This window comes from Suricata suricatta, chromosome 14, assembly GCF_006229205.1.
Source record: "Suricata suricatta isolate VVHF042 chromosome 14, meerkat_22Aug2017_6uvM2_HiC, whole genome shotgun sequence".
In the NCBI taxonomy this organism is placed as follows: domain Eukaryota; kingdom Metazoa; phylum Chordata; class Mammalia; order Carnivora; family Herpestidae; genus Suricata; species Suricata suricatta.
Genome location: NC_043713.1, coordinates 84,938,538 through 84,955,237, shown reverse-complemented (window position 1 = coordinate 84,955,237; position 16,700 = coordinate 84,938,538). Strand labels below are relative to the sequence as shown.

The following is a 16,700-nucleotide window of genomic DNA, read 5'->3' as shown; positions in this document are numbered from 1 at the left end:
GCTGAATTTGGACGCTCAACCGACTGAGCCACCAGGCGCCCCAGTGTCGCTTCAGTAAAGTCCAAAGCAAGGACTCGGTCCTCTGTGTGCATGTCCGGTGTCCCCGTGGACCCAGCTCCGTCTGGCGCACTCCTGTGCTTGTGAACCAAGCTCTCTGGCCACTGCGCTCACAAGCTAGCTACCTTGTGACTTGGTCCCTAAGATCAAGGGGGTCTGGTCTTTGCAACCAGTCAGTCGCAGATTCAGGTGACCCTGGCTTTCCAAGCTCTGAGGCCTTCCTAGGAGGGCCCAAGTCTGCCGGTCAAACCCCGATCTGGTGACAAGGGCCAGGACCGCAGCAGACAGCGTGGTCCGACCAGGTGGGATCTATCTGATCCAGGTGCGGGTTTACTGCCTTTCATCATTATTAAGAATTAGCTCTGTGTCATTACCACAGCAAGCCACCGACTCAAATCCGTCGGGCCATCTGGACAAGGCTCTTGCTAACAGCACGGAGTCCAGATGGATGCTGTTAGGAGGGCTGTGAGCAGAGATCAGCTAAGAGGAAGAGGAAGACACAGAGAGAGAGAAAGACAGAATGAGATCCGTTTGCTATATGCCCATTTCCTAGATGTGGTCACTGAGTCCCACGGGGCAAGGTGGCTCCAGGCCAGGCCCTCTGAATTCATGGCCTTCCAAGGCAGGTCTGCTGTTTGCGCCTGACCTGAAGCGAGTTCCTTCCCCTTCCGTGCAGAGGACCCAGACTTTCCTCCAGGGAGCTACATTCTCTCCTGGAGTCAAGCCGCAGGCCCATCAGGGGTCACATGAGCCGAGGCTGGCCAATCGGATTCCCAGGGAGGGATCCCCCAGTGCCCAGCCCTGGGAGCCAGGCCCAGGGACTTTGCTGGAACTCCTGGGAAAGCCCCAGGGAAGACCAGTTTCTTAGATAAGAAACAAGGGATGCATGCTGGGCCACCGGGGAATCGGGCGCTGAGACAAAGCCAAGAGAGCCAGAGACTGACCGGGCGGCCCCTGCGGAAGGTGCCGGGTGAGGAGGCGGAGCCGGGCGGGACTTTTGAGACCCCACGTGGATATGACTGCACTAGGCACCTGCAGAGAGGTGACCGCACCCTGCCCACCCTCCCCCTGCTGCCCCGGTCCTGATCCAGGTCCCAGTCCCTGGCAGGGCGCAGCGCAGAGGCACAGGCAGACCCCGCAGGCTGCCCACTGACCCATCACTTGCTACAGAAGGTCTCTCCCAGGGACACCCAGCAGCAGCCGCAGGGCAGGGCACATGGAATTTTGGTGGCCTCTTGCCACCTGGCGAGGACAGTGGCCTAACAGTGACTTGGACACAGAGGGCAGCAGAGCCCTTGGTGGGACGGAGGAGATGCACCCAGGACATGGTCTGAGGTCCTGGATACAGCCACGCTTGAAATCCACACCCAGACCTCTCGGGGCCCTTAGCTGATAGATCGTCCCTTTTCTTGTTTATTTTGAGAGTGACAGAGTGCGCATGCGTGTGCGAGCAGGGGAGGGGCAGAGAGAGAGGGAGAGAGAGAATCCCAAGCAGGGTCTACACTGCCAGCACAGAGCCCAACGCAGGGCTCGATCTCAGGAACCAAAAGCTCATGAGCCACATGAGCCGAAACCAAGAGTTGGACGCCTAACCGCGTAGCTGACGGAGCCGCTCGGGGCCCCAGATCTTCCCTTTTCTAAAACAAGATGTGTTGGGTGTTTTCACTTCTCACCTAAGAATCTAAAGTTCTTGGTCAAGCCAGCTCCGTGGAGTTTGACAAGTGGACATTTTAGTTAATGGAATCCTGTTGAAACACCTTCAGGGATCAAACAGGCGCAGCCCACAGGCGCGGCGTGGTCCGTCCCCTCAGTGGAGGGTCAAGGGCGGCCACGGGAGACAGCGTGTGGTCCGGTTCTAGGACGTTTAGGAGGTTGCATTCATATTCCTACCTCTAAAATCCATTCAGATATTAACAATTAAGTGGCTAAAATTCAACGTCATTTTTTTCATTGATGGTCTCCCACTGGATGAAGTGGGTAATTCATGTTTTTTAAAATATATGACTTTTTCTGAGACTCAATAACCAATAGAAAGTAGGAGGCCCTGGAGCTTGAGGCTCCAGCACGTTCTCGCTGTGTGGCCTCAGGCCAGTGGCCCAGACTTTGTGCCTTGATTTCTCCATCTGTAAAATGGGAAAATGAGAGCACTCACCCTCAAGCACCTGACAGGACGATTAAATGACTTCTTGGATATAAGCACGCCTAAAACAGTGCCTGTCACGTAACTAGTCACATAACACTCGTCACCAATAGCATAATAATCAGCAATAATAATACAATAATCATCTTCTGGAACATGTTTAGCGTGATCCTCACACACCTCCGTTTTTCCAAACTTGACCTTGTACGAAAGGAAAGGCTGCTCCCGCCCTCCCTAGCAGCGTGGGTGGAGCTGACGAGCAGACAGACGGCCACTACCACCTTCCGTCAGTCTGTCTTCCTCTGGGGGAGAAAACACACAAGCAAAAACAACGCTCCTAACCCAACGGCAGTGTCTCGTTACAATTATATAATGCTAATTGCCGGCTTTGTGTTCCATTTGGCAACTTGTTAAAGTAATTGGACAAAATATAACTAATGAACAATTATAATGAAGTTCATAATTAGGTCCTTGACACTTGATATGGAAAATATTTCAGATGCTTTTTAAAAAAAAAAAAACCGTGCTCAAGTGAGGGGAGGCAGACCGAGGAATCAGAGGGCTGTGAATTGTCCCTGGTGTTCTCAAGATGAATCAAGTCCCCCCCAGTCATAGCTCAGAGCGGATGTGAGTGCAGAACCCAAAGTGTGGCACACAGTAGGTGTGCAAGAAACATTAGTTCCTTCCCTCCCGTTGGGCAGCGAGGTCAGTGGGGGAGACAATGTCATCTGTTACTGTTTTCTGTGGGGTCTGGCCCAGGAGCCTGGTACACAGTAGGTCCTTAGAAAGCGTAGCTAAGAGAGAATGGAATCTGCTCCTCCCGAGGACCTCCTTCCTCCCCCTCAACCCAACATCAGCGGTGGCCTCGGGCGGCAGTTGACAAACCCAGACGTGCCGGACCCCAGTCCTCACGCACCGGACCCCTCCCCCAACCCCGCGCACCTGTTCCCACCCTCGAGGCGGAGAGTCTGCGCTGACACGGCAGATGCACAGTGGGGGCCCCTGGCAGCCGCCTCACCCGCGATCGCAGCTAACATTGCCGGGAATGGGACCAGGCGACAGCACGTGGCCCCGGACACGGCATCAGGAGCGGGCGGGTCGCATCACCTGCGGGAACCGCAACGGTCAGGCGCGGGGCTGGGGGCTGCGGCCATGTTGGTCCTCTTCCGCAGATCGGTGTCGCGGAAGGCAAAGGAAATTTCGGGCAGTGCTTGTGACTAACAGAGGCTTGGGAGCCACGACCTGAGCAATGTGTGATCCAGGCCTCTGTTTCGGGCAGTGCTTGTGACTAACAGAGGCTTGGGAGCCACGACCTGAGCAATGTGTGATCCAGGCCTCTGTTCTGCCGTGCAGGACGTTTCGGGGACAATGGGGGACATCCGAAAAAGGTCGCCAATCGCACAACTGCATTGTTTCTATGTTAATTCCCTGATTTTGATGGCTGAGCTGTGGTTATGTAAGAGCGTGCCTTTGTTTTTCGGAAACACACAATGGAGTATTTAGGGACAGAGGGACATTATGTCCGCAACTGACTCACACAGTTCAGAAAACATGCACATGTGTGTGTGCGCGTGTGAGGGGAGAGAGTAAAGCAAATGTTAACATTTGGGGAATGTGGGTCAAGGATGGTGGGGATTTTTTTGTGTAATGCTTGCAACTTCTCTTCTCGTGGGAGATTTTGTCGAAGTGAAGAATGAGAGAAGAATCCGGCACCTGCTTCCCAGCCTCCTTTGTAGCCACGGGTGGCCATGAGGAACAACCCTGGTCAATGAACTTGAGAGAAAGGCTTCGGGGGAACTTTCTGGGGAAAACATTCCCCACAGGGAGGGCCACGGACATTCTTGCTGCGCTGGCCGCCCCGCAACCCGCCACTGGCACAGATGTGTGCGGATGTGATGGCAACGCTGCAGCAGCCACCTTGTGACCATGAGGAGAAGCCCAAGTAACTCGCAAAGATGGTGCCCAGAGCCTCCTGTTGTTCCCCGCTAAGGAGGTTACGTGAGCTCTCTAAAGGCCTGTCCCAGCTCAATCCCTACCATCTGTCCCTTGCTGTTGTAGCTTCCCCAGCCCTCCAATGGCCTGCTACCTACCCCGGCCTCCCTCAGGCCACCAGAGCCCCTCTGCTCTTACCACCAACAAGGAATCCAGGGACCCTGCCGCCAGAGGACTCGCGCGGGGAGCCAGGCCTCCCTCACACCCACCCATCAATGTCTTCTCTCTCCGGGCTTCTCCTCCAGTCTGGAGAATCTTCTGGTCTGCTGGGGAGGGTTTCCCTATTTTTTGTCTCTACTTCCTGTACACCCAGTTCTAGACTTTAAAAAGTAGGGGTGCTTGGGTGGCTCAGTCGGTTAAGCATCCAGCTTCAGCTCAGGTCATGATCTCAGGTTTGTGGGTTTGAGCCCACATCGGGCTCTGTGCTGACAGCTCAGAGCCTGGAGCCTGCTTCAGGTTCTGTGTCTCCCTGTCTCTCTGCTCCTCCCCCACTCACACTCTGTGTGTGTCTCTTGTCTCTTAAAAATAAATAAACATTAAAAAATTAAAAAATAAATCTTTAAAAAATAAAAAATAAAATAAAAAGTAAAACCTATAAAAATGAATAAACAATAAAGTTTTTTAAAAAGTAAAAGCTATAAAATAACTCTTCTCTCTGCTCTCCCCACCACTCTCAAGCTTCCTTTCTTCTGTCTCTCTCTCTCTCTCTCCCGTGCTGTCATAAATCATCCCTGACACAATGTGCACACAGCACCCCAGCTGCCCAGGGGCAGGAAGGGGTCAAGGTAAGAGTGAAATAAAGGAGGAAAAAGATCACTTCATTTGACAAACACTAATCCCTCCACCCGCCAGTCTTTCAGGAAGCGCTGAGGTCCTTTCCCCTCTGCCCCGCCCCCTCGGATGCCTCCTCCCCTCCTCCCCATTCGGCTCTGCGTGTCCCCATCACGCTGCACACAGTTCCAGGCCCAGGTTTGTGCAGTCAGCTTCCAGCCCTCCAAGGGCCTCCCCTCTTCTGCCTGTGCGAGGCCCAGCCTGCATTCAAGTCCGAGAGGGAGCCCCTCCATCAGTCAGGACGGACCCGCTTCTGCTGCGTAACAGATAAGCCCACTGGGTCGTGTTTGTCTGACTCAGGACCACGGCAAGCCGGAGCACGGGGCCTCTGTCCTCCATAATCACCCCAGTCCCCCCGTGAAAGGGAGGTGGGAACTTTGGGTTACATCAGCAAACACTCTGCCCTGGGGAAGGGGTGCAGAGAGAGAGGGAGACAGAATCTGAAGCAGCTCCGGGCTCCAAGCTGTCAGCACAGAGCCCGACACGGGGCTCAAACCCATGAACCATGAGATCTTGACCTGAGCCTAAGTTGGATGCTCAACCGACTGAGCCCCCCAGGTGCCCCTACACGTACCTTTTTGAGGAACTGCCAAACTCTTCATTTCCACAGTAGCTGCACCATTTCATACCCCCACCGGCGAGGCAAAAGGCTTGATTTATTTCCCCACATCCTCACCAGAGCTCAGTTTTCGGTGCACACAGAGAAGCTCAAGCAACCACCCCACGGATCGAAAACAGAACATCTCCGGCACCCAAAGGCACCTGCGTGGGCTTGGGTTCTGTTGAAAAGTCGCCCACCATCCAGGGTCAGGGGCCGTGCCCTAAACTTTCTGTGGTTCTCTCTCTGGAAAGGCAGGCCAGCCCCTGACCTCGAAATAAACCTCAGGTCTGAAGATGCGATATTAAAAATGACACCATTGCTTGGACAGAGTGTCTGAGGGTGCCATCGATCGCCGCTTGGGGAGCCGAGGAAGACCCCAGGACGCGAGGCGGGGGACGTGAGACGGGAAGGGTCAGCGTGGCCGCCTGGCCTCTCCCCAAACTGTGGGCATGGGATCTCGCAGCCACGCGACGGGCCGACCTCCCTGAATTCAGTCTGCAAGGTCAGCCACGTGGGAGCCCGAGCCTGATAGAATCGTCACGTCTGTGTCTCAGCCATTTACAACATGCTCCTGCCGGGTCTGAACACGAAAGCAATTATGAGATACATCCTTTGGCGAGAACCTGAGGCTCCCGTCGGGGGCAGAGGCACTGCCGACTGGAGTTATTTAAAAAAAAAAAAAAAAAAGGGAAGGAAAAGAAGGGAAACCACAAAAACACATTCATTATGAAAATTTGAAAATTTCCACTTCCCTAGAAATCACACATGAAGACCTAGGAACTGAGTCCTTTTGAAAGCTCCATTGTCTTAAGAATATAAATAGCATCCTCTTAAAAACCCACAATTTCAATCAAGCTGGAATAATGGGGAAATACCATTCATGGAACGCTTTCTTTTAAAATTTCATGACACTCGAATTCATCCCCCTCCAAATCTAATTAGAGGCTCCAACATCTGAGAGGGTTTGTGACGCATCAAAGTGACTTGGAAACTGTACACGGCAATTGATCTTTTTTAGTGGGGTTTGATTTGTTTTTTTAATCAACCTAGACATTCGAGAACTACCCCCAAAACGGGCCCACACATTGAGGTTTATCTCAAGGCGATTCTCTCCATCCTCCTGGGAGATCTTCCAACAGGTTCGGGGAGGTCAAGGCCAGCATCTGGAGCCGGCGCAAGTGCGCCCCCTTGTGGCCAGAGCCCTGAACCCAGTGCCGCCGTCTCCATCTGCACAACGGGGACAATGATGGTGTCTCTGTCCCTGGCGTGTCCTCCGGACGGTGCCCTTGGAACAGTGCCTGGCACAGCGTCAGTGCCATGGCCCCGTGGGCTCATATTAGCTCCAGCCAGCCGCGGGCCCAGACGGACAGAGCCAGACCCTGCTGCCCGGGTCCTACGCCTCCCTGTCACGGCGGGACCATGCAGCAGGCCCCGCAGTGGGGCCGCGAGCCCCGCCTACCGGGACAGCCCGCACAAGTGGCGTCTGTCTCCACCGTCAGCGCACAGAGGGGACCTGGGCAGTCATTACTGGAACTGCAGGGACCCTGCCAGCCCGAGCCTGTGTGACGCACGTCAGCTCCTCAGGCCCAGGCCGGTGGGAGGGGGGCATGTGTCCAGTCCCTCCCGCAGACGCCTGTTCTGTCTCTGGTCCCCACAGGTGGTCCTCAGCACAGACAGTCTGCAGGCAGAGACCCACACTCCAGGCCACCCCAGGCTTCCGCCCTGCAGGGGGCCCACTGTCCACGCCACAGAGGACACAGTCCCGGGTCTCCCGGGAATAGCGCCGGGCAGGGGGCCACCGGGGGGCCTGAGGCAGCGCTGCAGCCGCACCACCGGGGCCCTCATCCCACTTCCGTCCCGCACGCTGACGCCTGACCCGGGCAGGTCACCTCTGCGCCTCAGTCTGCCGTCTGTGAAAGCAGGGAGCCTGCCGGCATCTTCTCTGCAGGGACTTGGCGGATCCATCGAGCTGCAGGTTCAGGTGTCGCCATCGACCTGGGCACTCACGCTCAACGACGGCTTCCGTCCAGCCTCAGGCCATGCATGCCCGACTTGGCCAAAATCGACTTGATTCTTCCATTACCAACACGAATTTCCCCCAGGAACCCTCTCTCCTGGGGACACGACATCGATGTCAGTCACGTGTGGGGTCCCCCCTCTCCCCAGGGCTGTGCCTAAATCCGGGCAGGGGTGGGTCTTGCCACAGCAGGAGCCGGAGGGAACATTTTCTCGTGGGTCCCGCGTGGGCGGCCTCCTTGCTCGCTGGATCACTACTGGCAGAGCCCCACGGAGGACGACGGTGAGACAGAGGTCACAGGAATCCCGCGTGCAGAGCCTTGGAATGCCGTCCAGACTGTGGCGGCTGTTACGACCACGTGATTGCAAGAAAAGCCACAAAGTCTCCCAGTGTCTAAACTGGATCCAAATCATCAAACAAGGAGAGTCTCAGAAAGACACGCTTGCAGGCTGGATTTGAACCCTTGGCCATTGATTTGTGACGTCTCTACCTTATTGTCAAATTTGCAGTTCTCAGTAACCCCATTTTACAGATGGGAAAGCTGAGGCCATGTGGTTGAGAAAACCACACCCATTGTGGCCCAGCTGACTGGGCCAGGACTTGAACCCGGAGTGCCTGCTTGAGATTCACAGCCCCTTATGCTGTGCCTCCCCACAGTGGCTGTCACCTTGACACGGAGCAGGTTTCTGCTGTCCCCAGCGTCCCCCGCCTTCTAGGACTTACACCACCAGCTTGGCCCTACTTTAAAGAGGCCGTGTTCTGAAGACTACTGCTGCATAACTAACCCAAACTTAGCAGCACAGACAAAAATAATTTTATTATATTTCACAGATTCCACAGTTAGAAATTCAGGCAGAGCCCAACTGGGTACTTCTTCTGTTCCACGTGGCGTCAGCTGAGGCCACTCAGTGAACCTCAGCTGGCGCCGGCTGGTCTGGAGGGTCGTGCCCCGGACCCTGGCGGCCAGGCTGGGCTCTGCTGGAACGCTGGACCACAGCGCCCCCATGTGGCTTCTCCAGCTCGCTGACCTCGAAGGACCAGACTTGGTTTTGGTTTTTAGACGGAATTTACATATAACACTGTGTACATTCAGATGTACGTGCTGATTGATACCTTCTGTGACGCTGCCGGGTGACGAGCCTGGAGCCTCGCCAGCTCCTTACCACCTCACGTCACCATCATTTCTATCGCGGGCTCGCCTGAGGTCTGGTCTGGCCACTCAAGCACGCGGTGCGCCATCGCTGCACTGCCCCGCTGTGCTGTCTCAGATCTCCAGGACCTATTCTTTTCTGGCTCCAAGTCTGTGTCCGAACAGCGTATGTTCCCAACTCCCCGGAGCCCCGGGGACCATCCTGCACGCTGGTTCTGAGTTCCGTTTGCAGATTCCACATACAGGTGAGAGCATCCGGTATTTGTCCTTCTCTGACTTATTTCAGCAGAATGCCATCGAGGTCCATCCTTGTGGTCTATAGATAGATCTATGGGGAAATAGATACAAAAATAGAGAAATAGAAGTACAGATATAGAAATAGATCTACAGACACAGATATATAGATATAGATATCAAACACCCTCACGGGCCCTCCGAAGGACAGTAAGGCGGCTTCCATATTGGGAGTTGTGAACAACGCCGCGCTGACATGGGAGTGCAAGTGTGTCTTTGAGATCGCGTTTCCATTTCTTTGCACGTACGCCCACACTTCTCCCGCGGTCCGAGGCCCCCCCACGGCGAGCACCCCCAAAGTGACGAGGCCGAGCTCCAAGGCGTTCCCAGGCCAAGCCTGCGAAACCGTGGGCATCACCTGACCTGCTCACCTACCGCTCACGGTCGAGGGGAGGGGCCAGGCCCCGCCCCGCCCACCAGAACACGCCCCGCCCACCAGAACACGCCTCCAAAAGTGTCCTGCCATTTTCCTGCTCTGCCTCGGGGAAACGCTGGTTTCCAGGGCGCCGGAACGTTAAGAGATTAGACAGCGCCTCCTCCTCCGCCAAGGGCGGCCTGCCTCGGTTTCAATCCGGCTGACCCTCAAAACCCAAGTTGCAGCTGCTGTCTGTGCACGGAAGGCGCGCTTGTGTTCATGGCTCGTGAACATTCAGAACCAGAAAAGCCAATTTTCTTCAGGAATTCTGTCAGGGCAAGATCCGGGCAAGGCCCAGGCAGTGCTTCCCTCCCCGCCCCCCTCCAAACAAGGCCACAGACCTTGGGGGGCGAGGGGACCATCGCCAAGGTGGAGCTAGTGAGGGGAGGAGGAAGCCCCACCCTGAGCTCCAAGTTCAACAGCACTTCCCCACTAACCCCCGCTGTTCACTGACGCCCCCACACTGTGCTGAGGAGGAGGCCCCCTGGGGACCCATCCCCCCAGCCCCCTCGACCTCGACCTCGCTGCTCCCGGAATCCTGGGAGGGACCTCCCCTCCCCCACTCTCACTGCAGGGGCTTCCATGTGGGGTGGGATAGGCCACCTGCAGGAGCGGTGTCACGTGACCAGGGCGTGGCCAATCAGACCCTCCTGTTCCCCGGGTCATGGTGACTAGCTCTGAGATGGGCACATGACCTTGGCCAGCCAATGGGATTCCTCCCTGGGCCTTAAGGGGAAAACAGGGTCGGACTAAAGCTTACACACAAGGACCCCCTGTCTAGTGTTTATGCAGCATCTACCAGACGCCCGGCTCTGTCCATGGGCCATGGGGTTACTTCACCCTCATCAAACCCCTTTAGATAGAGTCTCTTACTCCCACTTTAACGGTTTTTTTTGTTTGTTTGTTTGTTTTTTTGAGAGACAGAGAGAGTGCAAGCAGAGGAGGGTCAGAGAGAGAGGGAGACACAGAATCTGAAGCAGGCTCCAAGCTCTGAGCTGTCAGCACAGAGCCCGATGTGGGGCTCGAACCCACGAACCGTGAGATCACAACCTGAGCAGAAGTCAAACGCTTAACTGACTGAACCACTAGGCGCCCCTAATCCCCACCTATTAGAGGGAGGAAAATGAGGCTCAGAGTGGTTAAGCAACTTCTCTGTGGTCACAGGGACAGAACTATACCTCAGATCCAAATACTTGGGTACAGAACAGGGTTGCCAGATTTAACAAAACTACAGGACAGCAAAGTTTGAATTTCAGATAACCAGTGAATGCTTTTGTTGGTGTAAATATGCCCCATATAGTATATGGGACTTATACTAAAAAAGTGTTTACTGTCTGAAAAAAATTCAAATTTAACTGAACATCCTATATATTTTAACATAGCTTATTGTTATGTATTCATTTTTTAAAGTAGGCTTCATGCCTGGCGCAGAGCCTGATGCAGGGGCTTGAACTCACAACCCTGAGAGCAAGAGTCAGATGCTTAACTGACTAATCCAGCCAGGTACCCCCCCCCCAAACATCCTTTATTCTATGTGGCAGCCCATTCCAGAGTCCACACTCTTAACTACTCCACTCCACTGCCCTTAGAGATTTCATGAGAGATACTGAATCGTGATCACAATGTCTCGGCCCCTGGATCCCGCTAAGCCTGAAGCCGCTCATAAGAGACAGCTTCCTGTCACGGTGCCAGTTCCAACAGAAATGCAGCCTTACCTGTGGTTGGGCCCGAGGGGTGGAGAGACAGGAGAGAGGTGAAGGAGGAAGGTCCCTCAAGGACCTGAGTGGGCGCAGGACACAGGCCTTGAACCGAGAAAGGGGCTAAGGGACTGTGATCCTGTTTGCTGAGGCCTCGACAACTAGGATTCTCTGTGCTCTTTCCACTGCTGCATAATGAATCATCACAAACACAGTAGCTCAAAACAACACTTGGACATTACTTCTGTGAGCCAGGAGTCCATGCATGGCCTACCTCGTTCTCAGCGAAGGGCCTCACAGGCTCGATCAAGGGGAAGGTCAGGTTGCATTCCCATTTGGAGGCCCAACTCGAGAAGGATCCCCTTCCAGGCTTCCTCAGGTTTGTGGCAGAATTCATTTCTCCTCTGTGAGGAGTGGGTGAGGCTGCAGGAGTCATGGGCACTGGCTTCTTCCAAGCCATAAGTCTCTGCTACTTGGAGTCTCTGACTTCAGGAAGGCCCAGAGCCTTATAGAAAGGACTCCCCTGATTAGGTCAGACCCACCAGCATTGTCTTCCTTTTGATTAATGCAAAGTCGATTGATTAGGGACCTTAACCGCACCTACAAAATCTCTTCACCTTTGCCATCTTCTGTTGATTAGAAGCAGGCCACAGGTCCCACCCCCATTCACGAGCAGGAGGTAATGCAAAACTCCGGGGGCTCAGGGCAGGAACTATGGGGCCACGGCAGGATGTACCCACCACAGATGGGAGCAACTTGGTCCAGACTGGCACAACAGCTTCCCAAGGAGGAAGGATGTGAGCCCATCTCTGAAGGACTGGTGGTGAGGAATGGGTGAGGCGTGAAGGGGGAAGGGGAAGAAGGAGGAGAGGGGAGGGAGGGGGAGGAGGAGGGCCCCCCTAGGAGGGGTGGGCCCTCGTGCACACACAGCCCTTCTGGTCCTGGCCCAGCACGGGGGCAGCAGGGGACTCGGGGAGGAGGGGGCGGGGACAGCTAACTGTGCAGCCGGAATCTCACAGACGTTTGAAAGGCAAACGTGATGTCAAGCTTTACTTCCCCGAGTCTGTGTTCCCTCCTGCCCCGATTCTGAAAACCCATCCTAATGGTCACCAGGCCACGGCTTGCTTTCTGGGCGACACGTAGTGCTGGGCCGGGAGCAGGAGACAGAGGAGGTTAGAGAGAGCGAGGGAGGGAAGGGGAGCGGGCGGCGCCTGTGAACAGACGAGAAGAGACAGAGGGGCTGGTGGCTGCCCCCCACTCCTGAAGGGAGACCCGCATGCTCCTCCGGGACCCCCGCCCCACCCGCCCCAGCCTCTGTGGCCAGCCCCCCGCTACAGGCATATCCGCCCGGGTCACTGCTGGGCTCAACGTCCTCGCGGCTTCCTGGTGGCTCTCGGACCACCACCCACGCCCCGCCTTCTGCCCCGCGGCCCCTCTCCTGCTTGGCTCCGCACCCTGCTTTCTCGGGGCCGCGGCGCAGGCTGGCTCCCCTCTGCCCCCGGGCCGATCCCCATCTTCTCACGGTGGCGTCTTCGCTCTAGGCTGAGACTCGGCGCCGCCTGCTGGGAGAGGCCTCGGGCCTGGTGTCAGGCCAGACCTTCTCTCCTTCCCCTGCTGACCGTGGACCCCGCCGGACAAGCTCACTCCGGGGCGTGAGCTCACCACGCCTGGGACAGACACGGGGCGCACCGGCGGGAGGAAGCCAGCGCCTGGGACCTGGGTCTGCAGGGTATCCGGGGAAAGCCGCGCGACTCGCCCACTGAAACCTGTCCCCAAACCGGACACTGTCCAGGGCCCTGGCTGAGGTGGCGTGTCCGTGAGCACTCACGGTCGGACAAGGCAGGCGAGATGCGGGAACAGTCCTGCGGGGCCCGCCCACGAGCGGGTGCGAGGCTCGGGTCCTCACCCTGGGTTAAAACAGGAGCACCAGGGCGCCGGGGGCTCCGTCAGTGAAGTGTCCGGCTTCGACTCAGGTCATGATCTCACAGTTCGTGGGTTCGAGCCCCGTGTCGGGCTCTGTGCTGACAGCTCGGAGCCTGGAGCTGCTTCGGATTGTCTCCTTCTCTCTCTGCCCGTCTGCTCATGCTCTGTCTCTCTCTGTCTCAAAAATATATAAAACATTTAAATAAATAAATAGATGCATAGCGTTCCCTCCTGCTCTGGGTTTTGACAAAGGTGTGAGGTCGGCACACACACGCACATTCACACACATACACATGCTCACACATACGGACATCTGCACACACGCAAACATGCATCCACACGTGTGCAGGCACACACACGGCCACAACGTTATAAAAGCCAACAAGTCTGTCTCGCGAACCTCAGTTTACCTTCAAGATGTAGAGGCGGAACCGCACGCACATGCTCCACTGCAGGCGAGTCTCCAGCTGCCAGCCAGGTGCCACCCATCTGGAGTGCACCTGCCCAGCCCCCCTGCAGCTGCGTCCTCCTGTGGGGCTGAAGCAGAGTGGGCGGGGCTCCGGTGGGCACGAGACCAAGCAGGGGACAGCACAGCCCCCAGACGGAAGGAACGGGTCACCTGGGGGACGCTGCAAAGCAAAGCCACCTACCCACCCCCCAGGGCCCCCCCTTTACTTCAAAGATCTCACAGGGAAAATCTCTTTCCGGCTGAGCCAGATTTGGGGGCACTCATCACAGCAGATGAGCGTGTGCCCCAATGACTAAAACATGCCCCCACTAAACGGTGCGGTTCTCCCTGTGAAGGTGGAAGTCCAGAGTTAGGGGACACGGCTGAGCCCTCAAAGGGAGTTTATTTCCCATGAGACACTGCCCTGGGACCTTGAAACCTGAGGGAGGGTCCCCCCGGCCGCGCACGCCCACAGTGATGGCGGTGATGAGGCCAAGGAGCCGCCTTCCCCAAGCCTCGCTGGGTTCAGGCGATTGGCTAGGGGCTCGCCAGGGGCCGGGACCCACATGAGACAGCACATCTGGGGTCCCTCTGGGGTTGGAGGGCAGGAGGGGGGCCAGCAGGCAGGTGCCCTCAGCTAGAGGGGTAGGTTTGGGGCCAGAGCAGTGGGGGCACGGCACAGAACGGGGAGGGGTCAGAGATCAAGTGCCCTGACACGGTGCTCCCACATCTCTAGGACTGTGGCACGTGGCAAGGAGGTGGGGGTGGGCACGGTGTGGGTGGGAAGGGGCCGTCCCCCCAGAGAAAGTCCCCGGAGGTGCAGACAGACCCGACCAGGGAACAGCTGCCTGGGGGCCTGCAGGCTGGGGGAGGTGGCACCGCAGGCCCCATGCTCCTGGGCGCGAGGGGACAGGCGTGGTGGGGACCGCGGACCAGGAGGGGGGAGGAGGTGGTCGCAGGGGGCGTGTGCCGGCAGGTGCTCACAGGGTGCCGTGGGGCCAAGGCACAGCGCGGGAGAGTCGGCGCCGTGGGGTGCTGGATGGCTGTCGTTAACGAGGTTGTCCAGAGCGGCTTGTAAATAAGGACGCACAGGCTCGGCCAGCCGGGGAGGGCACGGCAGCCCCCAAGGGTCAGCCCGCACGGCTCCTCAGGCACCGCGGGTCTGAAGGGGCCGGCCCAGGTCCTGGGAGGCAGGCCGGCCCCACGGGGTGGATGCGCCCAGCCCGGGGTCAGTCACCCACCAGGGCTCCCGACGGCTGACACGGCGTGGGCACCGCTGGCCCGTCGTCCTCAGCGGCAGGACCCGGCCATGGTGCGAAGGGAGGCCGGCAGGACGAGCGCCCCGACGAGCTGGGTGGGAACACGAGGCTCCGTGCTCGGCGGAGCTAAGGCTGTGCATGGAATCAGGCTTCGATAATCCGCCGATGTTAAACCAAGGGGATCATCCTGGATGACTCAGGAGCCACAGAAATCTCCGAGGTCTTCTGTGCTGAAAGGGAGGTGAGAGCGGTGCAGGCTCCGGGCACCGAGGGAGGCGCCGGCCAAGGACAAGGGCGCCTCTAGAGGCTGGAAGAGGCGAGGCAGGGTGGCCCTGGGTGCTGGCCAGCGGAAGCCCCGCCCGACTTTGGCTCGGTGACACCTGTGCGGGGCTTCCGAGCTCCAGGACTGCACTAAATCTGTGTTCTAAGCCACGAGGTTTGCAGTAATTTGTAATGGCAGCAACAGGAAACCCCGCGGGAAAAGGTAACAGGTCCTGTTTAAAATGCTCAGGCCTCCAGACGCCCTTGCAGCGAGGGGTGGCCGAGTGGCCGGCCGCTCGCCACTCAGGCACAAGCAGATGTGCATGGGGAGGCGTCTCCATTGTTTGGCTGATTAGGAGGGGGCAGACCGGAGTGGAGGCTCACCCAGCCCTCCCGTCACTCCCTCCTTCCCGCCTGGGACACCATGGAAGCGGGGAGGACAGCAGGGCAGAGGGACACTGGTCGCCCTGCAGCCACTGCACGGCCCTGCCTCCAGCTTCCCAGGATGGGAGAAAAGGCAGCCCTGCCGGGCCGAGCCGGATTCGGTGACACGCAGCCAGACACACGGCTCATGCAATGACAAGCATCGTTGTCCAGACACCTGGCCGCCTGGGACGGCGGGGGAGCCCAGGGTGAGGACAGCGCCCTCTGCTGGGTGCCGGCTTCAAGCTGAGGAGTCCCTGCAGGCCATCTGGTGACCCGGGCCGGGTGCTAAATACCAGGGGCCCGGGAAGGCCGTGGCCACTTGGCCAACCGTCTCCCCCAGGGCGGGGCTCTGGGCTGGTCCCTGAGCACCAGCAGCATCGGGACCTCAGAGCCGGTCACGCGCCCCACAGAAAACAGGCCAGCACGCTGCACGTGACAGATGTGTGTACGCATGTGTGTGTACACAGATACGTGTATACATATATATATATGTTTATTGCATAAATTCTTCATAGCACTTTTTCCCTGTGTGTTTGTAATCCAGAAGGGACTTGAGAAAGGTTTTGGTTGTGCTCAGTTTTAAAAATACAAAAAGGAACGTTAGGGTTACAGGAGTCAATGAATATGCGGAACTCAGAAGTGCGTCCTGACCACCTGGCTGTGACACCGTGACCCGATCCACAACTCCGCTCACACGGCCGCTCCGGGGGAGGGGGTGCGGCGAGGCCGTGTCCCCGGAGGCCAGGCAGCTTCCTGAGAGCACCGCCACCCCACGGGAGGACATCCGGTTCCACGAACGCCCCCGCACACCGGATAGCGAACGTCACAGCGCTGTTAACCCAAAGTCCGTGAGATACAGACCCTGGAGAAACGAAATCCCGTGTTCTCCAGAGGGAGTTTCCGTCTGTGTGTCGGCGGGGGCCGGCCGGTGTGACACGCAGCCCCGTCAAGAGCCACAGGGACTCGGAGTGTGACGTGCAGACACGCAGGAGTGGCCGGCCGCCGGGCGACAGTTCACGGGCGACCGCAGACGACAGGCCCTGAGCGACGCTGGCCGGAGCCAGGAGAACACAGATCCACGCCTCAGGGCAGCGAGGGGAGCAGGGCCGCAGGCGGAAGTGTGTCGCAGCCCACGGGCGAGCCCGGCCTCCTGCTCGAAGGCACACGCATCCGCCAAGCCGCGCCTCCT

At 57.5% G+C, this 16,700-nt stretch overlaps 2 long non-coding RNA genes across 2 annotated transcripts; one reads left to right on the top strand and one right to left on the bottom strand.

Moving 5' to 3' along the window:
* Nucleotides 1–6,619: 6,619 nt before the first annotated feature.
* On the bottom strand, nucleotides 6,620–11,991 carry LOC115277826. The gene is made up of 2 exons (XR_003902531.1): nucleotides 11,469–11,991; nucleotides 6,620–9,116 (listed from the first exon to the last, which is right to left on the bottom strand). It is a non-coding gene; the product is annotated as an uncharacterized LOC115277826 (long non-coding RNA).
* On the top strand, nucleotides 8,751–12,906 carry LOC115277825. Its single transcript, XR_003902530.1, has 3 exons — nucleotides 8,751–9,033; nucleotides 11,835–12,017; nucleotides 12,736–12,906. It is a non-coding gene; the product is annotated as an uncharacterized LOC115277825 (long non-coding RNA).
* Nucleotides 12,907–16,700: the final 3,794 nt, after the last annotated feature.